This window comes from Bubalus bubalis, chromosome 22, assembly GCF_019923935.1.
Source record: "Bubalus bubalis isolate 160015118507 breed Murrah chromosome 22, NDDB_SH_1, whole genome shotgun sequence".
Classification (NCBI taxonomy): Eukaryota; Metazoa; Chordata; class Mammalia; order Artiodactyla; family Bovidae; genus Bubalus; species Bubalus bubalis.
Genome location: NC_059178.1, coordinates 39683050 through 39704803, shown reverse-complemented (window position 1 = coordinate 39704803; position 21754 = coordinate 39683050). Strand labels below are relative to the sequence as shown.

General features: G+C 40.2%; 1 protein-coding gene across 30 annotated transcripts in view; it reads right to left on the bottom strand.

Moving 5' to 3' along the window:
• Nucleotides 1-21754, bottom strand: part of DTNA (dystrobrevin alpha) — a 454458-nt gene that overhangs the window by 235849 nt on the left and 196855 nt on the right. For 29 of the 30 annotated variants that reach the window (XM_025273381.3, XM_025273382.3, XM_044934685.2 and 26 more), the window contains exon 2: nucleotides 8026-8155. The gene's annotated coding sequence lies outside the window, so the exon portion shown is untranslated. Of the gene's footprint in view, nucleotides 1-8025; nucleotides 8156-17773; nucleotides 17833-21754 lie in introns of all 30 variants that reach the window. The other variant, XM_044934684.2, reaches the window with a different exon arrangement.

Genomic DNA, 21754 nt, shown 5'->3' with positions numbered 1-21754 from the left:
GGGCTGTAGCCTGACAGACTCCTCTGTCCATGGAATTTTTCAGTATTCTTATACTGGAAATCCCTACCCAGGGATTGAACCCACATTTCCTGCATCTTTCTTTACTGGCAGGTGGGTTCGTTACCACTGAGCCACCTGGGAAGTCTGAATACCTATACACCTTTTCCAAATTCTTTTTCCATTGTAAGTTATTCTAGTGGCTCAGACTGTAAAGAATCTGCCGCAATGCAGCAGACCTGAGTTCCATCCCTGGGTGAGGAAGATCTCCTAGAGAAGGGAATGGCTACCCACTCCAGTATTCTTGCCTGGAGAATTCCATGGACAGAGGAGCCTGGAGGGCTACAGTCCATGGGGACACAAAGAGTCTGACATGACTGAGCAAAAAAATTTTTTTTAATTTTATAGGTTATTATAAGACATTGAATACAGTTCCCTGTGCTACACAGTAGGTCCTCATTGTTTACCTATTTTATCTATAGTAGCATGTATCTGTTAATCCCAACTCCTAATTTATCCCACCTTTAGTAACCATGAATTTGTTTTCTATGTCTGAGTCTATTTCTGTTTTATAGATAAGTTCACTTGTATCAGTTTTTCGGATTCCACATACAAGTGATAATCATGAGATAATTGTCTTTCTCTTTTTGAAAACTTAGAGTTTTATTTTATATCAGTTCTTATTCTTTTACATGGTATTTGAATCATGTGATTTAAAAAATCCAGAACAAGTTTATGTACTCTCTTAAGAAGTGCTAACAGCGTCACTGTGTCTAGGGAAATTTTTTATTTCACATCCAAAACAAACCGTTTCATAATTAGTTATAAATATTCATTTCATAAGTGTTATTAAGGAGAAAAAAAGAGAAATCCTTGCCTTAAAAAGTCCCCAGGTCTAGTGTTGATTCTGGATACCACTTAGCTCCAGAATTCTATCAGTCTACAGCTTTAGACATCATTTCCAAGCTTATGCTCACATCAATAAATGATGTTTTTGCATAAATAGATTTCAGAACCACAAGGTGCTATATCTTTTAAACTCTAGTTGAACAGAAATAGTGCTAATTTTAGCATCGACCTAAACATAAACTTACTTGCTATGGAAAAAAAATGTGTGGACTTATAAATAGCTTACTCTCAGGAAATATTTTAAATAGAAAACTCTCATGTTGTGTTACAAATATATTCCTCTTATAGGATTAAATTGGAAAGCTCTTTTACAAAGGCAGTTTGCTGCAGTCGAAAGATATGACAACATTCTTGTTCTGTTACTTACCAGAAATATGACATTAGCAATTTATCTTAACTCTTGGGATCCTAGTTTTTATCTAAATAAAGAGGGAGATAATAGCCAAATTGAAAGGTTGTTATGAAAATTAAATAAGATAATATTTGTGGAGCATCTGTTTTGGTGCTCGGCATAGAATGGCACTGGCTTCCCTGGTGACTCAGTGGTGAAGAATCTGCCTGCCAACGCAGGAGACGTGGGTTCCATCCCTGGGTCAGGAAGATCGCCTGGAGAAGGAAATGGCAACCCACTCCAGTATTCTTGCCTGGGAAATCCCATGGACAGAGGAGCCTGGCGGGTTACAGTCCAGAGTCACAAAAGAGTCGGACACGACTGAGCAACTAAACAACAACAAACAACACAGAATGGAACAGATCCTCCCTGCAAGGTCCCCTTTTCCCTGATGGAGCGTTCCTTTTGTTATAATGGCTGGATGTAGTATTAGACTCTTCACCACACAAAAAACCCAAACATCTCAAAATGTGACCCTTCATACTTCATTCAAAACCAGAAAGACTACTCTGAACTTGACAAAGAAGATTCAAAGATTAACCAAAAACCTTGGCACTTGCCCCTCATGAACGTTTCAAAGATAACAAGAGAAATCACACCAGACTATGAGGGATTGAATGAGATGGCTTTTCTTTCTTATGTCTGTAATAGGCACTTATCTCTTAGATATGGCCCAAAGGGTTACCTGAATTCAGAGACAGGACTGATAGCAGTTGAGCCAGGAGGAGTTCATCATTGACTTCAGGGAACATGTTTAACAGCAACAGAGGTGGTGGATCTTGAAAGATAACTAGGATATTCCAAGTCTCTGAAGAGTGCATATGTGCTTATGGATAAGGAGGATTTGGAGAGGGGTGTGGATGCGAGGAACATCTAGACAGAAGAACCATCGTAAGCAAAAGTGAAGGCATGAAGACCATGGCTTTGGGACTTCCCTGGTGGTCCAGTGGTTAAGAAATTGTCTTGTGATGCAGGGGATGTGGTTCAATCCCTGATCGGGCAACTAAGATCACATATGCCAAGGAGCAACTAAGCCCGTCCACCACAACTACTGAGCCCCCCTTCTTCACACGCACACACACACACACACACTCTGGAGCCTGCGCACCACATTTATAGAGACTGTACACCACAAGGAAAGATCCTGTATGCTGCATGCTTCATGCTGCAACTAAGACTTGACACAGCCAAACAAATAAGTGAATAAAACAAAGAGCATGGCTTAGAGAAGGCAGATCATTCCCATATTAGCAAAGGTCAACTGATGAGGAACAAAGGGAGGTGCAGAGACTCAAGGGGTCTGTTGCGCCTCTGTGTTCAGTCACTAAGTCGTGTCTGACTCTTCTGTGATCCCATGGACTGTAGCCCGCCAGGCTCCTCTGTCCATGGGATTCTCCAGGCAAGAATCCTGGAGTGGATTGCCATGCCCTCCTCCAGGGGATCTTCCTGACCCAGGGATTGAACCTATGACTCCTGCAACTCCTGCATTGGTAGGCGGATTCTTTACCACTGAGCCACCTGGGAAGCCCCACTGTGCCTCTATGATGGCACGCTAAGGAACACAGGAAGATTTTGTTCTCAGTGGATGGGGCAGCCAACAGTGGCTTTGAGATTGAAATGGGTGAACAGCTGCTGTTCTGCTGGGTACCTGTCATGTACCAGGAAATACTTTATTGTTTTATGAATATAATTTTCAAGTCTTCACAACAAATTAGATATATCTTTTCAGGTGGGGAATCTGAGGCTCAGAGAGCTTAGGTAACTTGCTGCTCAAGATTATACATTCTTCAATTAAGCAAATAGCATGAAAGAGCAATAGGGTTTTTAAAATATTAATTTCAGAACAAACCATTAAAGAATAGAAATGATGAGATCTGAATGTCAATTAGGAAGTCAGTTTAGGCAGTCATGGTTTAAAAGGAAAGGAGATTAGGAATACTGAAAAAGGAATTTGTGTTCAAAGTGAGGCTGTTCACGATTTGAGTAAGATTTCTTAATACAGGTTTATTCTAGAATGACATACATTTTAAAATAATAAACGATGTGGATTCTGTGTTTTAGAGTTACTTGATGACTATATTACACGAGAGACAGTGCAGCATAATAATTAAGTGCTTAGGCTCCAAGTCATACTGCCTGGGTTTGAATCTTAACCCCAATTTACTGAACCTCGGGCAGGTTATTTAACACTTCTGGGCCCTAGTTTCCTCATATTTAAAAAAAAATGAGGGCTTCCCAGGTGGCGCTAGTGGTAAAGAATCTGCTTGCCAGTGCAGAAGACTTAAGAGACGTGGATTTTATCCCTGGGTTGGCAAGAATCCCTTGAAGGAGGGCGTGGCAACGCACTCCAGTATTCTTGCCTGGAGAATCCCATGGACAGAGGAGCCTGGCGGGCTACAGTCCATAGGGTCGCAAAGAGTTGGACAAGACTGAAGTGACTTAGCATGCACGCATGCACTTCTATCATCAGTTTAGTTCAGTCGCTCAGTCGTGTCCGACTCTTTGCGACCCCACGAATCGCAGCATGCCAGGCCTCCCTGTCCATCACCAATTCCCAGAGTTCACTCAGACTCACGTCCATCAAGTCAGTGATGCCATCCAGCCATCTCATCCTCTGTCGTCCCCTTCTCCTCCTGCCCCCAGTCCCTCCCAGCATCAGAGTCTTTTCCAGTGAGTCAAATCTTCGCATGAGGTGGCCAAAGTACTGGAGTTTCAGCTTTAGCATCATTCCTTCCAAAGAAATCCCAGGCATAGGGTTGTTTAAACATGAAGTATATGTGCATATAAAACAGTGTTTGGTATAAAGTAGGAACTCAGTAAGCATTAGCCAATACTGCTTTGTGCCTTTGTCCATATTCACCAGTTTATTTAAAAATTATCTGCAGTGTGCCAAGCACTGTGCTTGTCTTCAGGGATGCAAACAGGGAAGAACCTCTGTATCCTATTACAAGTTAAGCACTAAAGAGACGTTGCCTATAAGCTTAAATTACATATAATGGTCAATCTCTGGGATGACCATTACCCTGCCTTGCAGGTAATGATTGGTAAGCTAAAATATCTTTGTTTAGTTCACAGGAAACAATCCTGACCAGGCCCACCTCTGAATGACTGCAGGAAGGAAGAAATTAACACATCTGGCTGACCAGGAGGAAATGTTTGACTTTACTCCCTCCCCTTTTAGTATAAAAGAGGCCTGAATTCTAATTCAGGAAAGATGATTCTTTGAGACATGGGTCCACCATCTTCTCAGTCTGCTGGCTTCCTGAATAAAGCATTACTCTTCACCCCAATAACTTGTCTCTTGATTTATTGGCCTGTCGTGCATGCAGTAAGAGCTTGGACTTGGCAACACAAAGATGGATAACAAGTGACTTCAGCTAACAGATGGATAACATTTGATTTTTCCAACATCCTATTCTGTGGTTCAGCAGAAGTACTAAGACTACATCTTGATCAAAGCACTTCCCTCAACTCTTTAGGCACCAGTGATTTAAAATCTTTATTCATAAAGTTGCCCATGAGTATCAGGACGGATACTTCCGCTCCTCCTACTTCCTCCTCCAATATGACATTAAGATATGCTTAGCCTGAGTTGTCTTTTATGATGGGTGTTCCCCTTTACCCACTAGGCAGTATTATGAAGTTAGTGAGATGATTTCAGTAGTCTCCACCCACTTACGTGTACCAAACTCTCAGAAGTTGAGTGCTTACATCACTGCATCAGGAGTTTCTTCCTTGCTAATTCATTAGACTTCTGTGTGATGCAGTATGTATTATTAATGGATGTATTTCTCTTCCTGAGTCTTTTTTTAAATATAACTTTATAAAGCCTCATTTCCACAAACTAGAGAGAAATAGGAAGGACTAGAATTTTCAGTGCCATAGTAAACTAAGGGAGATGTGAGAATACGAGCGATACACTGCAAGTTAAACCATACCATAGAGCTACTCATCCCTGTGTCTCCTAATTTTAGATTATGAAGGAATCCAAGTCATTCTGCTCATGACCTCATTTCATATTATCTGAAAGGATGCTCATTTAGACACTGTGGGTTTGACATTGCCATTGGTTGAATAGATGAAAATCTGTCCGTAGAAGGGACACCATGTCCTTATGAGTGTACCCAAATACATTAAAATAGAGGAGCAGTTATCACGAGAAAAGACTGAAAAGGAAAATGTCTACATAAATGAGAAGGAAATGAAAAGAGCGAGGCATTCACATTTAACATAACCAAGTGATGTGTCAAAATGATTAAGTAAAAACCTGCTTTAGTATCCAGGAAGCCCTTTAGAGTGAGTGAGGTTGTTGGGACAATGGTAAATTGTTTTATCTGTCCAAAAAAAAAAAAAAAAAAAAGCACAGACATTGGAATCCTCCTCACTTTGCTTTCCAATATATTCAGTATTTATTATGGGATTATGGGAAATGTTCAGACCATAAGGGATCTTCAAGTAGCAAAAATATTACTGAAAGACAGTAATGAGATTCATAATAAAAGAAATCTGAAACTCGAGATTCAAAGGTGAATGCAGGAATGAGGCCGAACTCTAAAAAGAAGTTCTTACACTGGGTGTAGAGAAGTTTGTGAAATGTGAATATTGGTAAAGTAAAACGCATATCTGGGGTATATCTGAGAATTAAAAAATCTTACCATAAATTTGATATACATAATGGAAATATTGACAAAGGCTTTGTTAACACCAACAAATTAATACTACAATATTGTATAGCTTCAGATCAGATCAGATCAGTCGCTCAGTCGTGTCTGACTCTTTGCAACCCCATGAATCGCAGCACGCCAGGCCTAATATGGAATATGTATATTCCATATATGAAATACAATATGGCTTTAAATTTATTGGGCTTGATGTTTTCCAGCATAAAAATATCGAGTTTCACATTTAACTTAAATTTTTTTTTCCTGAGAATCATTTATTTTCCTTGAGAGAAGCAAGTAATCCCTATTCACTTTTCTTCCAATAATTTTGGAAGAAATTAAGCATTGACAAGTCAGTTAGGATCTAATCGAGAAAAGAGAATACAGTCTAAACATTTAAAATAAATTGAATTTAATCCAGGAAAGTGGCCACACAGATGATGGAAAGATTGAGAAGCTAAACTGAGGATAATAAATCAACCTGGAAATTAGTAGCAGCAGATTGTCACAGGTATCAGCATCAGAGGTCTCAAGGGGCAGAGAGAAGAAGTGATGTCATGTGTACGCTCAGCTGCTTAGTCATGTCTGACTCTTTGCAACCCCATGAACTCTCCACCAGGCTCCTCTCTCTATGGGAGTTCCCAGGCAAGAAAACTGGAGTGGGTGGCCATTTCCTTCTCCAGGGGATCTTCCCAAGCCAGGGATTGAACCCAAGTCTCCTGTGGCTCCCACAGCAGCTCACAGTTCAAGGTCATCGGAAAAAACTAGAGGCAACAAAGGATGGGTCTGAAAGCTGGAAAAACGCTTCTAGGGGGTCAGCCCCCAAAGAACCAGCAGAATACGAGTAGGGCAAGGAATGGATGTGAAGTTAAAAACATGCATAGACTGGAACAATGCAAAGTAGAGAGTGAAGCAAGTTAATAAGTTTTCCATTTTCATTTTCTCCTCCAGAGTAATGTTACACTAGGCAAATTGATTTACTGATACTTTTTAAGGGCATTAAATTTAGCTCCTGGGAACTGCATTCAACAAACATCTTGTAAATAAATGAAATCACCATTTTAGTTCCACATATGACCTCAATAAACCAAATTTACACGCCCTTAAATGAAGAGACAATAACCCGCCTTCTCTTTGAAGTTTAATAAAATGTATAAAGGAGGTATTGCTGTCTTTTTGGATTAGATTTAGACAGTGGTCAGTGTTCTGTCAGTGGCATTGTTTTATTCAGAACAGTCAACAGTCGTACATTCTGATGTTCTGGAAATCCCCATTCTTTATAATAAAACCACACTTTGAAAACAGGACTCAGGAAGAGGTGGAAAAAGCCACACACGATTTCCTCAATAAGACACCACTCAATTCCTCTCTTTCCCTCCATTCTGCTGCAAAACCGACAACACGTTTTGCAGACTAATGGTAAGGCACCGATTTGTATGAGCTCGTCTCTTATAACGTGGAAGGGTAATTATGTATGGTGGTGGTATAAAAATATTTATCCATCCATTTCACGGCCAGGCAAAACAAAGTTTAATGTGAGCACATGGGAAGTTTGAAGACCACACCTAACTTAAACCATGTCCTACTTTAATTTAAGCAATATGAGATCTCCCTCTGAGCAGCCTCTGAATTGTAAACCTTATCTCAGACTCGGACTTGTAATGATTAAACTGTCATTACCACCATCAAATTCTTTTCTCATTTACATCATTAAAACTTAGTCTTATCTCATTTTGGCTCATTACTCTGATGTGAAACACTATTATATATTAAAAAATAGATGGCCTATAGAATAGAATGAAGCATTATTGTGTTTGCTTAATAGAAACCAGGAAGAAATGTCAAGGTCATCTCTGTACCTCACACCTTGTCGTTCATATGGCTTCTGCTAATAAAAAAAAAAAGTAACCAAAAGGCACAGAAACGAAGTCTTTCACTATGCAGCACCCCACTAAAAGTATAAAATGCTGGCCATAATGAACCCCATTTTCTTCTCACGCAAAGAAAAGAAACACTTTAAGGGGAAATAGTTCAAAGTCCATCTTAAATTCCTTGACTCAGACTCACCTAAAATTCAATGAAGAAGCAGCATGAACTTTCCAAAACCATCTATCTTCTTTTCTTTGAAACTGCAGTCAATTCTGGCATTTAAAGACTTCCCAAGTGTTTCATCCAGGGACTTGTAAATCTCACTTATCTGCAATAAGAAAACACACTTTTATTTAGCTAAGTAACTCACACTTACATGTTTATTACAGAAACAGAATGAGCAGATCTAGAACATATGGTGTTTTACAAATCCCTTCATCCACTAAGAATGACTTGTAATACTCAACTCAGAATTTTGGTTCTCAATTGCTATAATAAATGTTTAGAAAAATAGACATTTGTGCCAAAAGTCATTTTACAGATGAAGATGGGGAGGTCCAGAGGGTAAAGTGAGCGTCCAAGATTAAGCAGCTGGTTAGTAACAGAGTGGGCTTCCCTGGTGACTCCTGCCTGCCAATTCAGGAGACACAGAGTCCATCCCTGGGTTGGTAGGTTCCCTGGAGAAGGAAATGACAACCCACTCCAGTATTCTTGCCTGGGAAATCCCATGGACAGAGGAGCCTGGCGGGCTACAGTCCATGAGGTCATAAAGAGTTGGACACGACTTAGTGACTGAGCTCTAGCACGCAGTAACAGAGTAGCCTTTTGGGTTCCTAATATTGCCTTTTGTTTTTGGTTTACTTAAAACCCAGAAATGGGAAAACAGAGAATCTTCTGCGTTTCCCAAGTTGGTAAATTTCTGGAATACTGTGTCACCACAATTTCTACTAAAACCAAGGAAACTAGAGTTGAGGGCAGAGTCCTCAGACCAGCATCCACTCTGATGGTAGATGCAGGCGTAGGCTATCACAGAGGCACCCTGATGTTCCTGATCCACAGGCTTTATAGTATTGCATAGCAATGACATAGAGAAAATAGTTCAGAATACGGTCTGTTGGTGTTTTTTAACAAAGCGGAACGATTTTCATCATCTTGCCTTCAGAGAAAATTCACAGAGGAGAAGAGAAAGAGAGGCTCCAGGTCAAACTCGGCAATTTGCTCAAGAGGCCCTGCCCTGCTGGATGAAAGTGACCAGATGCTTTACCCATCACCTCCCTTCAGCTAGTCTTTCCCACCTTTCTGTCTCTACTGTGCGTCCCTCCCCCCACACCTTTCCCACTTTCTTCCTCTCACCAGCCCTCAAGCTGGATGTTACTATTCCATGTCCTAGGTGGCTTGAAGGAGCAGAAATTTGAAGCTCAGGAAATCCCATGTTCAGATGCAGGAAAAGATGGGGAGAAGGGAGATCACAGCAAATAAAGCAGAGGTTTCTGATGGCGGTGGAGCTGGGAAAGGAAGGGAGAGGAGCCTAGCTCTGCACCCCGGCTGGTGGGAGTGGCCTCTGTCTCCAGCCCCATCCTTCACTTTCCTCGCTAAACTCTCTTCTTTGGCCCAGGTTATCTAAAATGATGGCAATCATTATATTGCTCAGATAAAGAGGCCGTGTGAGAGGACCTACAGGCAGGCTCATATTTCACAGCTTAACTGGGATCTGTGACTTCAATGGAAGTTGCCGTTTGGATGACATCTTGATTATAAGCGAGCTTCAGCGTTTGCTGCTCCTTCTCTACCAGGAAGGGGTCTCCATCTCAGCCTGCATCTCACAGGCAGTGACGGAAACCAGTTGTCTGGTAGGCAGCTCCTTCTCTACCGCTCTCGGCTTCTGTCACCCAGGACCACTTCCGAGGACCTGGAACTAACTACCACAGTTCTTTCTAGTCTTGATCTGAGGGTGCCCGCCTCCCAAACTGCCATTGATTGAAAGGCATCAATCTTCCCCTCTCTTCTCCCTGCAGCCTGGTGGACACTCGGCATAGCAAAACCTCACATGAACCTTGATTAGGAAGAGAAAATAATACCTTTCTCACTTTAAATTCTCATTTAATTCTACTTTAGCTATCAAATTCTAGTTTGACCGTGTGACTTGAGGTTAAAATTAGCATCATGGGATAAAATAGAGTTCTGTCTCCTTCGTCTGGCTCCCTGAAGACCATCAGTATGTTGCTTGGATGCTGGAGTCAATTTCGTACCACTGAGTACAAGAGAAAGAAGCACAGTAAGTCCCTACATGTAAGTGAGTTCTGTTCTGACAGCATGTTCATAAGTCCAACAAAGTTAGCATGGGTACCCAACTAACACAACCAGCTATATAGTGCTATGCTGTGCTTAGTCACTCAGTCGTGTCTGACTCTTTGCGACCCCATGGACTGTAGCCCACCAGGCTCATCTGTCCATGAGATTTTCCAGGCAAGAATACTGGAGTGAGTAGCCACTTCTCCAGGGGATCTTCCCAACCCATGGATCAAACCTGAATCTCTTGTGTCTCTTGCATTGGCAGGCAGATTCTTTACCACTGAGCCACCTGGGAAGCCTGTTACCATATACAATTGCTATAATTTTTCTTCTCTCTAAGAATATGTGCAAATTGTGGGCAGGGACAGTCTTGTTTATTTCTTCATCATCTTTAGCACGTCATCTTTAATGGTGAATAATACTCTTTACTAAATGTACGTTCAGTTGACGGGGGAACAACTTGCAAGTATGAAGGTCAGTGTTTTCCCAAGTGTTCCTACACCGACTTGCAGTATAAACTTAATTAGATCATTTCACCAGATTATTCGTTACTGGTCTAAGAACATTAAAGTAGCTTAGGAAGCTACAGTAAAGTGGATTTGGGATTGTTTAGCCCTTGGGCTAAATTCAGAATCACCTCAGACACAAGGCTACTAGATGAGTCAGGGAGGAGCCTGTGGATATGGGCCTTTCTGGATGCCTTAACGCTGGAGTCAGAATTAGTGCTCAGGGATGGATACTCATGCACCCTCTCTGTTCCAAGGATTTGTTCTTGTTGACACATATTTCAGCCTGAGAACCGGGAAGATTTTGGATGTCTGCACATATTTCCTATTAAGGGCATAGATTGCTGCTTCAAGCTCTGAGGATAAACAGGCTGTAGCACTGGGTCAGTCTAGCCAATCTGATCTGGTGTAGCCCCCTCACAGAAGGGCAGAATCCCAGCAGAGATTCTGGTCCCCAAGGGAATTACCTTTGAGACTGGCTGTATCTGCTTGTTGCTGTGCAGATACTTCATTTCTGTGAAGTTTTGAAGTCTTTCTTTCTTTCTTTTTTTTTTTATTGGGCTATCATTGCTTTACAATGTTGTTGGTTTCTGCCATACATCAGGCTTCCCTGGTGGCTCAGCTGGTAAAGAATCCACCTGCAATGTAGGAGACCAGAGTTCGATCCCTGGGGTGGGAAGATCCCTTGGAGGAGGCAGGGCAACCCACTCCAGTATTCTTGCCTGGAGAATCCCCATGGACAGAGCAGCCTGGAGGGCTACAGTCCCTGGGGTTACAAAGAGTCGGACACAACTGAGCGACTAAGCACAGCACAGCTGCCATACATCCTGAAGTCTTTTTTTTTAAAAAGCTTTTTATTTTGTATTGGAGTATAGATGATTAACAATGTTGTGATAGTTTCAGGTGAATAGTGAAGGGAGTCAGCCATACATGTACGTGTATCCATTCTCCCCCAAACTCCCTTTCCATCTAGGCTTCCACAGAACATCAAGTGCAGTTCCACCTGCTATACAGTACTTCCTTGTTGGTTATCCATTTTACATACAGCAGTGTGCACATGTCTATCCCAAACTCCCTATCCATCCCTTCCCCTCCCTGGCCCTGTATCCTTCCCCTCAACAACCGTAATAAGTTCCTTCTCTGTGGGTCTGTTTCTGTTTTGTAAATAAGCTCATTTGAATCATTTCTTTTTAGATTCCACATTGAAGAAATGTCATATGCTATTTCTCCTCTGTCTGACTTACTTGACTCAGTATGACAATCCCCAGGTCCATCCACGTTGCTGCAGAGGTTTTGAAGTCTTTGGCCAAATACCCAGGGAAATGAATTTAATCTCAAGAGGCAGTCGTGTATCTAACCTCTGGCTGTCAGATAATAACCCAATGATGGCAGACACATGGGCTGTCTTTCACGATTCTAAAACTCTAGATGACAGTACACAGGGAAAGTAGAATGACTGCCTGGAGAAGGCACTGGCAACCCACTCCAGTACTCTTGCCTGGAAACTTCCATGGATGGAGGAGCCTGGTGGGCTGCAGCGCATGGGATCGCTGAGTTGGACAAGACTGAGCGACTTCATTTTCACTTTTCACTTTCATGCATTGGAGAAGGAAATGGCAACCCACTCCAGTGTTCTTGCCTGGAGAATCCCAGGGGCGGGGGAGTCTGGTGGGCTGCTGTCTATGGGGTCGCACAGAGTCGGACACGACTGATGTGACTTAGCAGCAGCAGAGTGACTGCCTGCTTCACCTCTAAGTCACCTACTTCATTACCCCTACAACAGGGGTCCCTAACCACTAGGATCTAACGCCTGATGATCTGGGGTGGAGCTGATGTAATAATAATACAAATAAAGTGCACAATAAATATAACGTGCTTGAATCATCCCTAAACTACCCCTCCCCCCAAACCCTAGTCCGTGGAAACACTGTCTTCCATGAACCTGGTCTCTGGTGCCAAAAAGATTGGGGACTGCCGCCTACAACACATAACAGAGATTGCAAGAGGATTATTTGAGCAAATCGAAGATGGTAGCAGTGTTCCGTCTCCCTCTTGATATTTCACCAACAAACAGGGATTCAAAAAACTCACACTTCATCAGGGAGGTTAAAGTAAGATAAAGCAGGGAGAATAAGAGTATTTAGATGAAATGGCTGTCAGCGGAGTAGACATCTACATTCTGCAGTGAATGTGGAATTTTTTTCCCAGCAGAGAGCCGGAGGCCTGCTGACATTTAGGAACCTTTAAGAAAAAAGGTATGCTTGTCAGCATCAGTTCAGGCGGGTATTCAGTCAACTGTTTTCAAGGTGCTGAGAAGGAAGAAGGTGGTTTAGAAAGGATTTCTCAGCTCTGTTCCTTGCACAGCGTGTTTGCGTTTTTCAGATGGACTGCCTTTGTGTCTCTATCTGCAGCATCTCACTGTAGCTCAGGCAGTTGCTCACCCAGATGATATTTGCATTTTAAAAGAACATCCTCCCTTTATGTTTAACCATTTGTACTGCACCTGGGCAGGCCCTGCACAGAGGAGCTCTGTTGTGGAGAACTCACTTAAGTACCCATCATTTTTTCCTTTTCAAAATAATAAATGTAAAAATAATTAGCTCTATATGAAGTATTAGAAGAAGTATTTATGAAGAAGCAAGTTTAATAAAAAAAAATGAATCAAGAGATGGCTGGGCACTTAAATAGCTCTTTAAATAATCAAAGTAACTTTACTTTTAGGAGGTATGGAAAATGTAATAAATTATAAAAATGAATAACATCCATATTCCACTAGTGAGAGGCAATCCCTATGAAGATTTTCTACATTTACTTCCAATTATCTACACATACCTGTGCATACACGCATGATTTTTAATGAAATTGAGGGATTCTAAAGTGAAAGTGAAAGTCGCTCAGTCGTGTCTGACTCTTTGCGACCTCATGGACTCTACAGTCCATGGAATGGAGTGGGTAGCTGTTTCCTTCTCCAGGGGATTTTCCCAAACCAGGGATGGAACCCAGGTCTCCCACATTGCAGGTGGATTCTTTACTGGCTGAGCCACTAGGGAAGCCCCAGGGATTCTAAGAGATATATAATTTTATTTCAAGTTTTGTTTTTGTCTCTGTTGTTAGTGAGCCACACATATTCAGCATAAATAAATGCTACAAAAATTTTTCTGGCTATGAAATTTTTTATAAAACTTGCTAATTAAAGAATATGACATATGAAAGTTTGGGACATCCCAAGTCAGCAAATGCTTCTTTGGTTTACTCATGTGCTTTGTATACATTCACATACACAAAGAGGTATAAGGCAGTATATTATTTTATTTCAGTATAAGGCAGTAGATTTATTTTATAATAGTCCTTACTTTGTTATTATTTTATAATAGTCCAAAGTAATAGTTACTTACTTTGTTATAATAGAAATCTCTAATTGTACAAAACCCGTGTATCCTAAAATATCAGAAAAATAAGAGCCATTTTTTTTCAGAATATATTTTTAGAGTGAGTAATTCTCTCAATCTGTAAGCTTTAAAAAAAAAATACAATCGTGAGACCACAATTAAGTGGTCTCATTAACTTACACTATCACTAAACTGAATTATCTCAAAAGTTTTCTTTAATGAAAATCTCTTTTTATGAACAATATGCAAGTAAACCGAGTACACACAAACACTATCCCCCAGTGATGACCTCATTAAACTTTTAAGCATGTTGAACTTAATTCCAAGTAAGGCAGCATGATGAACAGATTTTCGCCGACCAGGAAAAAAAGGGTTTATCTATGCTCAGCCTTTTGTCTCTTGCATCTCAAGACATAAAATTGATCAAAAAGAGAATTAAATTGAACTTTGGGTGTTAAATCAGAATGACAGAGATTTATCCAATTAATTTTTAAAAAGACAAAATTTTAATTAGCCACATGTGGGTATCTTATAGATTCTACTGAAATTTCTCTGGTGATATGTGACCATCAATATTTTGCTCTGAATTTATGTTCACTCATTTGCTAAAGTCCTGCACACTTTTTACGAATTAATGATGCACTGTGCTTTGATATGTGTCTGATTTTACCATGATATAAAGATCCAGCCAGAACAGAAGACAGGAAGGAAGGAAGAACGAAGGGAAGAAGTCATGAAACTGGATACAGGGGGAGGGAAAGCCAAATAAAAAAAAGATTTCCTACGACCTTTCCTACGACCTTTACTAGTTCCATTAGTAACAATTTTTAAAAGAGAGATGGATGAAAATGAGAATAAATGTTTCCATGAGGAGTTCCACACCTCCCCAAATATCACAAATTAAATGTTTGCACTAAGGAGACAGAATTCCACATTGTTAAACATTAATTTTCTCTAATATACATAAACCCTAACCATAACGCTCAGGCTCCTAAAATCACATGTCTGCAAACACGGCAGTTATTTGGGCACAATTTCAGTGATGAATTTTTTTTGGGGGGCTTGTAATACATCTCATGTATCTTGTTTCCTCAGGAAAAAATATTTATGTGCAAAATACAGAGTGTTTTCTTGGACAAAGAAGTGCTTTTTCTGGAAACCATAAAGAAATGGAAAGATCTGATTCTGGGAGCCAATTCAGGCCTTGCCCTTGTGGTGCTCTCTGACCTTGACTGATGACCTTGAATGTGCCACATGCCCTAGTAACCACCTGAGGTCTACAGACAGCCTGAATGATTTTCATCTGACTCAGAAAAGAGGAGTGTCTTCTTAAAAAATGCAAATAAAAGATAAAGCATTTAATGAGGTATCATTCATCTCCATGATACTTTGGAGTTAAAAAAAAATGATACTATGGCTTGCATCATATATACTCAAACTTTTTCTCTTGGAAACCCTAAGGAACTTGTGACTATGTGTGTTATATCTATCAATATTTACCTTATTAGAAGTTGACTTAGAAATTTAAAAAAAATATTCATAAATGTGTTTACATAACAGTGATAAACCTTTTTAAATGTAACATCAATAAGATATTTTTAAAAAGAAAATATTTTCCAAAACTAAAAAAAATGTAGTGAGAAGTAGGGCATGCTTTTACATTTTGGGAAAACTTTATTTTCTGGCTTCATAGAAAGATGATAGCTGGGTTTTCATATCTGCTTCTGCTTTCAATCTATTGCAATATGTTGTTTTGGTTGAAGAATATGAAGACACTCCAAACTTAGGCAGATGTGCAGTTTGGAATAGGCTATAGTATTTTTATAGCCTTTCAGACAATTGTGGCTATTTTTCTTTGACATGACTGAAACTCAAGTGTTGCTCCTTAAAGGTGAGTTGCTTCATGAAATCTGAAACCATATCAATGAATTTGGCATAATCCATTACACCAAATACCATGGTGTTGTTATCATTGTTTTGTTTTTTGTTTTTTTCACTCTCTTTGCATGGTAGTAAAGAAGATGATTACTAACCAGAACAGTTTGGTGCCATTGTCTTGATTTGTAATAAAATCACACCGGTTTTATCCACCATTGCTTTTTCATCATCAGTGCAATTGTCTACACAGTCAAGATGGCAAGTAATATGTTCGAGTTATTATTAAAATAGTTTTGACCTCAAAGACCCCATCAAAATGTCTAGGAGACTTCAGTTTGAGAACCACTGGCCTAAAAGGAATAGAATATAGTACGGAGGTTGAGGGAAGGCTCTGACGTTGGACAGAGTGGTGATAATGCTCACCTCATTACTGATTTCATCTCCATGAAATACTTAGCGAGTCATCACTTTTCCCACACCCTCTAAAATAGGAATAACAACAGATCTTCCCTCCCAGAGGTGTTACAAGGATTAAAGGAGACCCCTCAGCACAGTGGCTGACACATGGTAGTCTCAACCAATCTTAACTATGAGTACTAATATTTATATTATCGCTTTGCTTTGAGATCAAGAAGCAATGGTTTGAGTAACTCAGAATATCAGCTGTGTTTGCTGGCATTTGTTTATGCTGCACCAATCTAAATTTAGTTCTGCATTTCCTCTGTTGAGGACAAGCTACATGCAGATATGTATATTTTCCAACCAAGTTGAGTACAGAGATTGACAGCTTGCCCTTCATGGGCTGATTTTTTCAAATCCTCATGTAGTCAATCACAAGAAAGATTTCTCAGTAGTTAGTTATGACAAATGTGAGAGGAGATTTTGATGGGGATCCATGATCTCTGAGTCCCTGATCTGCCACCTGCCACAGCCACATGGGGAAAGAGAATATTACCAGTAGGTTACACCACGATCAGAAAGTCAGATCATAAGGAATCATGGGAATCCCATTTGCCTAAGGTCTGGAACCAACACTTTAGCAATGTCTTTCCTACAACACTTGCTCTTGTCCTAATCTCAGTCCTCCAGATTTTACCACTTTGTAGAGAAAACTGAATTCAAGTAAATAATCTCTAAGGAAAAAAGGGGGAACATCTGTATTTATCTCAATAAAGGGTGAGGTGTGCACAGGCACACGTAAGAACATATATGCTGCATTCTCACCAACAGGAATTTGGCAGAGACTCTGAGTGTTGGAAAACTGTAAGCCCATAAATTCATCTAATATCAATAAATGGGGGGGAAAGGTGGGTATTAGTGAAGGAGACCCAGGGACATTCTACCTGCCTATTTTACTCTTAGGAATATGTTTTACTGCTTCAAAGATGTATGCTTTCTCTTATTTTCCTTGTAATTATAATAGGTTCACCTGGGATATTTATAAAATCACTTTTGATATTTACCTGAGTAGAACAGAAAAAATCTAAAATGAAACAGCTCTTAACAACAAGAAATCAATGATACAAGCTTGACTATAAGTGGCATATGCTATTTGGTCTCAATGTGGGAAAAAATCATAGGGTGTGTTAGTGATGGAACTGAAATGAAGTGTGCCCTGTTGAAAGCGAGCAGCACCTTCTGGTTGTCCCACGTACAACCATGGACTAAGGATGGTCATATGTTCTTATTTTCATATTCAGGGTGGAAATCCAGATTTTTACAAGAAATGCTGTTAGGTAATTGAATTTAGGCTTCCCTGGTGGCTCAATGGTGAAGAATCCACCTGCCAATTCAGGAGATGAGCGTTCCATCCCTGGGTCCGGAAGATTCCCTGGAGAAGGTACTGGCTACCCACTCCAGTATTCTTGCCTCAGAAATCACCTGGATAGAGGATCCTGGCAGTCCATGCGGTCGCAAAAGAGTCGGACCCGACTTGGCGACTAAAAACAATAAAAAAAATACGTTGGCAGGATTTCAGGCTACCATATTTTGGATTTCTCCAAAGACACAGTTCCATCTCCCTTCCATTTAATGGATCAATATACAGTGCCCTCCACTCATCTCTGTCACCACTCACTGGTTTGCAAGGGTGGGAACAGCGGACAGAGAGGAGCCTTGATCGCCCTCTGGTGGTTACAATGTGCCATAACAATTAGCTGAACATTCCACTCTGTTATTCATTGAAAACTTTCATATTTTGGAAATTCCCTAAAATCAATAAAGCGGACTTTAGCTATTTTATGTGATATATGAACCACGTGGTAATTTTACTGTTAGATCATATTCGACTCTGGGATAATGGCCGACAGAAAGAAGGAGTAGGGAAATCTGAGTAAAGACTTGACACAGAATGCACAAGGGTTTCAGATCTAGCCACCAGGAAAAGAATCTAAAAAAGTTGTGCTCTAACAAAAGGCAGGGCAAGCAGTTCAAGCTGCTGGATGAAAGATATATATTGTGCTGTATGTTTACAGATGAATGCAATGTGAAGCATCATCTTATCCACTGGCTAGAGTTGTACTTCGTAGTTACCACCTAATTTGATCCCTGTTTTAAGAATTTGATAGTAATTTTCATTTATTAATTAATGGAGAACACATTATATCCTTTTGCTTTAAAAGCTGAACTTGAAGAAAGCATTTTTAGGGTGGGGAAGGAGATACATTAATTTTGAAAAAATTAAACAGAATTTCAAATAGCTCAGTAATACGGAACTAATACAGGTTCCTGAGAAAGTTGAAAACTAGATCCCGTGACAGCCTTGTTTCACTTGGATGCCCACGTTATCTTAAAACCCTGTTCCCGAGTATTATATGCCTCTAGCTCAAATGTCAACTTTCAAGGATGGTTCCCTCTGTGTATTCATTTCCTCGCTGGTTTGCCCCTCCTTGACACACTCAGATAATTTAATGAACTGAAATACAATTGCTTTTAGAAGCTCAGTACTTCATTATACTTTTGTTTTAAAAACAGTTTTTGAGTTGAGAGGATGTCAGCAAAACCAAGCAAAAGAATGTGGCTGTTGTTACAAGGTCAGCTTTTCAGAAGCTGGAGGCAGCTGCTATTGGCGTGTTGTCAAGCAATCACCCGGGGGGCAGCGGGCAACGGCAGGGCCATGAATCAGCAGTTCTGACAACACTAAATACGGTAACCCATTAAAGTGCAAGATAACAGGTACACGTGCCGCTTCAGAGAGCGCTGGAGGGGGGAATATTTCATTTCTCAGGTTTAATTAGAAGGAAATCCGGGTAGGTGTGATTAAAGCTCCGATGTGAGATCCCGTGTATGTTCCTGGGTGTGCCTGTATTGGGACCTGGATTGCCATATTTATCCAAATGGATTTCTTCTGTGGAGAAAAAGATTCAGATGGAGAGCTGAAATGTCAGAAGCTTGGTATTTCAAATGGGATACTCTTGAGCTCAAGAGGGGGTCATGTTTTAGGCTGTTCAATCCAAGAGCCACTTGTGACCACTGAGCGGTTCACGTGTGCCCCATCCAGATGAAGACGGGTTGGACGTGTAAGACACACACTGGAGTCCAGAGATACAGAACAAAAAATAATGAACCGTTTCTCTTTGATAACTTCTATTGCTTACATGTTAAAATGATAGTATTTCTGATATATTGGACTACGTGGAATATATTTATACTAATTTCATCTGTTTCTTTTTATTTCTTAATGGGGCTATTAGACAATTTAAAATGACACATGTACCTTGCACTACAATTCAACTGGACAATGCTGCTTGAGAAGATATTTGATTTGATCTCCTTCCAGTCTCTTTCATACAGATACACAAAGTGAAAGTGAAAGTGAAGTCTCTCAGTCATGTCCGACTCTTTGCAACCCCGTGGACTGTAGCCTACTAGGCTCCTCCATCCATGGGATTTTCCAGGCAAGAGTACTGGAGTGGGTTCCTTCTCCAAGGGATCTTCCCAACCCTGGGATCAAACCCACATCTCCTGCATTGTAGGCAGATGCTTTTACCGTCTGAGCGACCAGGGAAGTCACAGATACACAAACACACACACATATACACATACACACATGCAAGGGATAAGGAGGGCGTCATGGTAGTGGATCATTTAATAATGACAAGTTTCAAAGTTCTATTCGAGGTGTTGGTATGGAGATCTATACTAAAGGATAGTACAACATAACTCGAAGCACTGGAAGATATACTACCTTAAATCACCAATTGACCTCAACTTTAGATCCGAGGTTAAAGAGCATTTGTCATAGTTCATTTAATTCTGGTCACTTTACTAAGATTGAAAGGGACAGCCAAAGATGCTGAAAATGTTTTCCTCTCATCACTCTTTTTTTTTTTGCCATGCTATGCAGCATATGGGATTTTAGCTTCCGGGCCAGGGAACGAACCCATGCCCTCTGCAATGGGAGAGCACAGTCTGAACCACTGGACCATCAGGAACTCCCTTCTCATCACTCTTATAGAAGAACGAAATGACCTCTGTAGAAATGAACTGGTTGTACCTTCCTGATCTGTTTTAGACATAGACACTCTCAAGAAGGATTTGACTATGATTGTCCAAACTGGATCATAACACATTGGCCTATAGAACTCTGACTTAATAAGGATTTTATTAAAAGCAAAATCCAGACTTTGAGGACTTTGGAGGCCTCAAATCAAACAGATGCCAATTTGGGGTTCCAAAGTCATTCATCTCTTACCCTTAAATTCCTCTTTAATCCATTTTAACTTCAACTATTGAGTTTATTTTTAATAAACACAGCTGGAAAAGAAAGAGCTGAGCAGAGGGTTCATCGATGGTAGATGGGCCAGTGTGAAAGACTGTCCAAGGGTCTTTTTTAGTAATAAAAGGTGGTGATGTTCTTGGTTCTTGAACTTGTTGGAAGAAAGGGTGAAGTTCCTTAAATGTTTCTTCATTTAAAGCTATGCAATGTCTCCTTTTCTTCTCAAATAAACAACCTAATTTTGTCCTTCAAATTTAGAAACTGAGACAGGTTTCTGGGGAGACTTCTATTGGAGAATGGCTCATTATACACCCCTAACATCTCTTTCGAGTATTCTTCTTTCCCTAAACTGATAATATACAAAATTTTGTTGTTGTTTAGTTGCTAAGTTGTGTCTGACTCTTTGCGACCCCATGAACTGTAGCCCACCAGGCTCCTCTGTCCCTGGAATTTTCAGGGCAAAAATGTTGGAGGGGGGTTGCCATTTCCTTCTCCAGGGGATCTTCCCAACACAGGGATCAAACCCGTATCTCCTGTAGCTCCTGAGTTTTAGCTGATTCTTTACCACTGAGCCACTGGGGAAGCCCATACAAAATTTAGTGCATTCATTCAAAGTTACAGAAATGTTTTAAAGAAAATCAATACATTTATATTTTAATAATTTTTTGGATATTTTTCATATGCATGCTTTCTTACTTTAAAAAGTTGAATGTTACATTAAGTGGTAAAATATGAACACTTTCATAAGAGATCAAAACTAGACAAATACTTTTGCCACCCATATGGGTTAATTTTTAAAAAATATTCCCAGTTTGGACAGTGAAAGGAACTGGATTCATACCACATTTAACTTTCTGACAAGTGCATTTTTTTAATCTAAGTTCTTGACAAGTGTTTCTGAGCAATATTAAAAAAAACTGACTATATTTGGAAAGCATGCAAAAGCAAGAAAAGTTTAGGCAAGCTAAGAGAAGCTTTGTAGCATTTGTAGCATAGCAATCTTATATAATCTGATACCAATGGTTGGGATTTAGAAGATGTTAAGACCACAGGTATGGAAAGATTATATAAAAGAGGCTGACTTAGTTTTTAGATAACTGCATTACAGTGTTAAAACACTTCACCATCTAATAGTTAGAATTTAC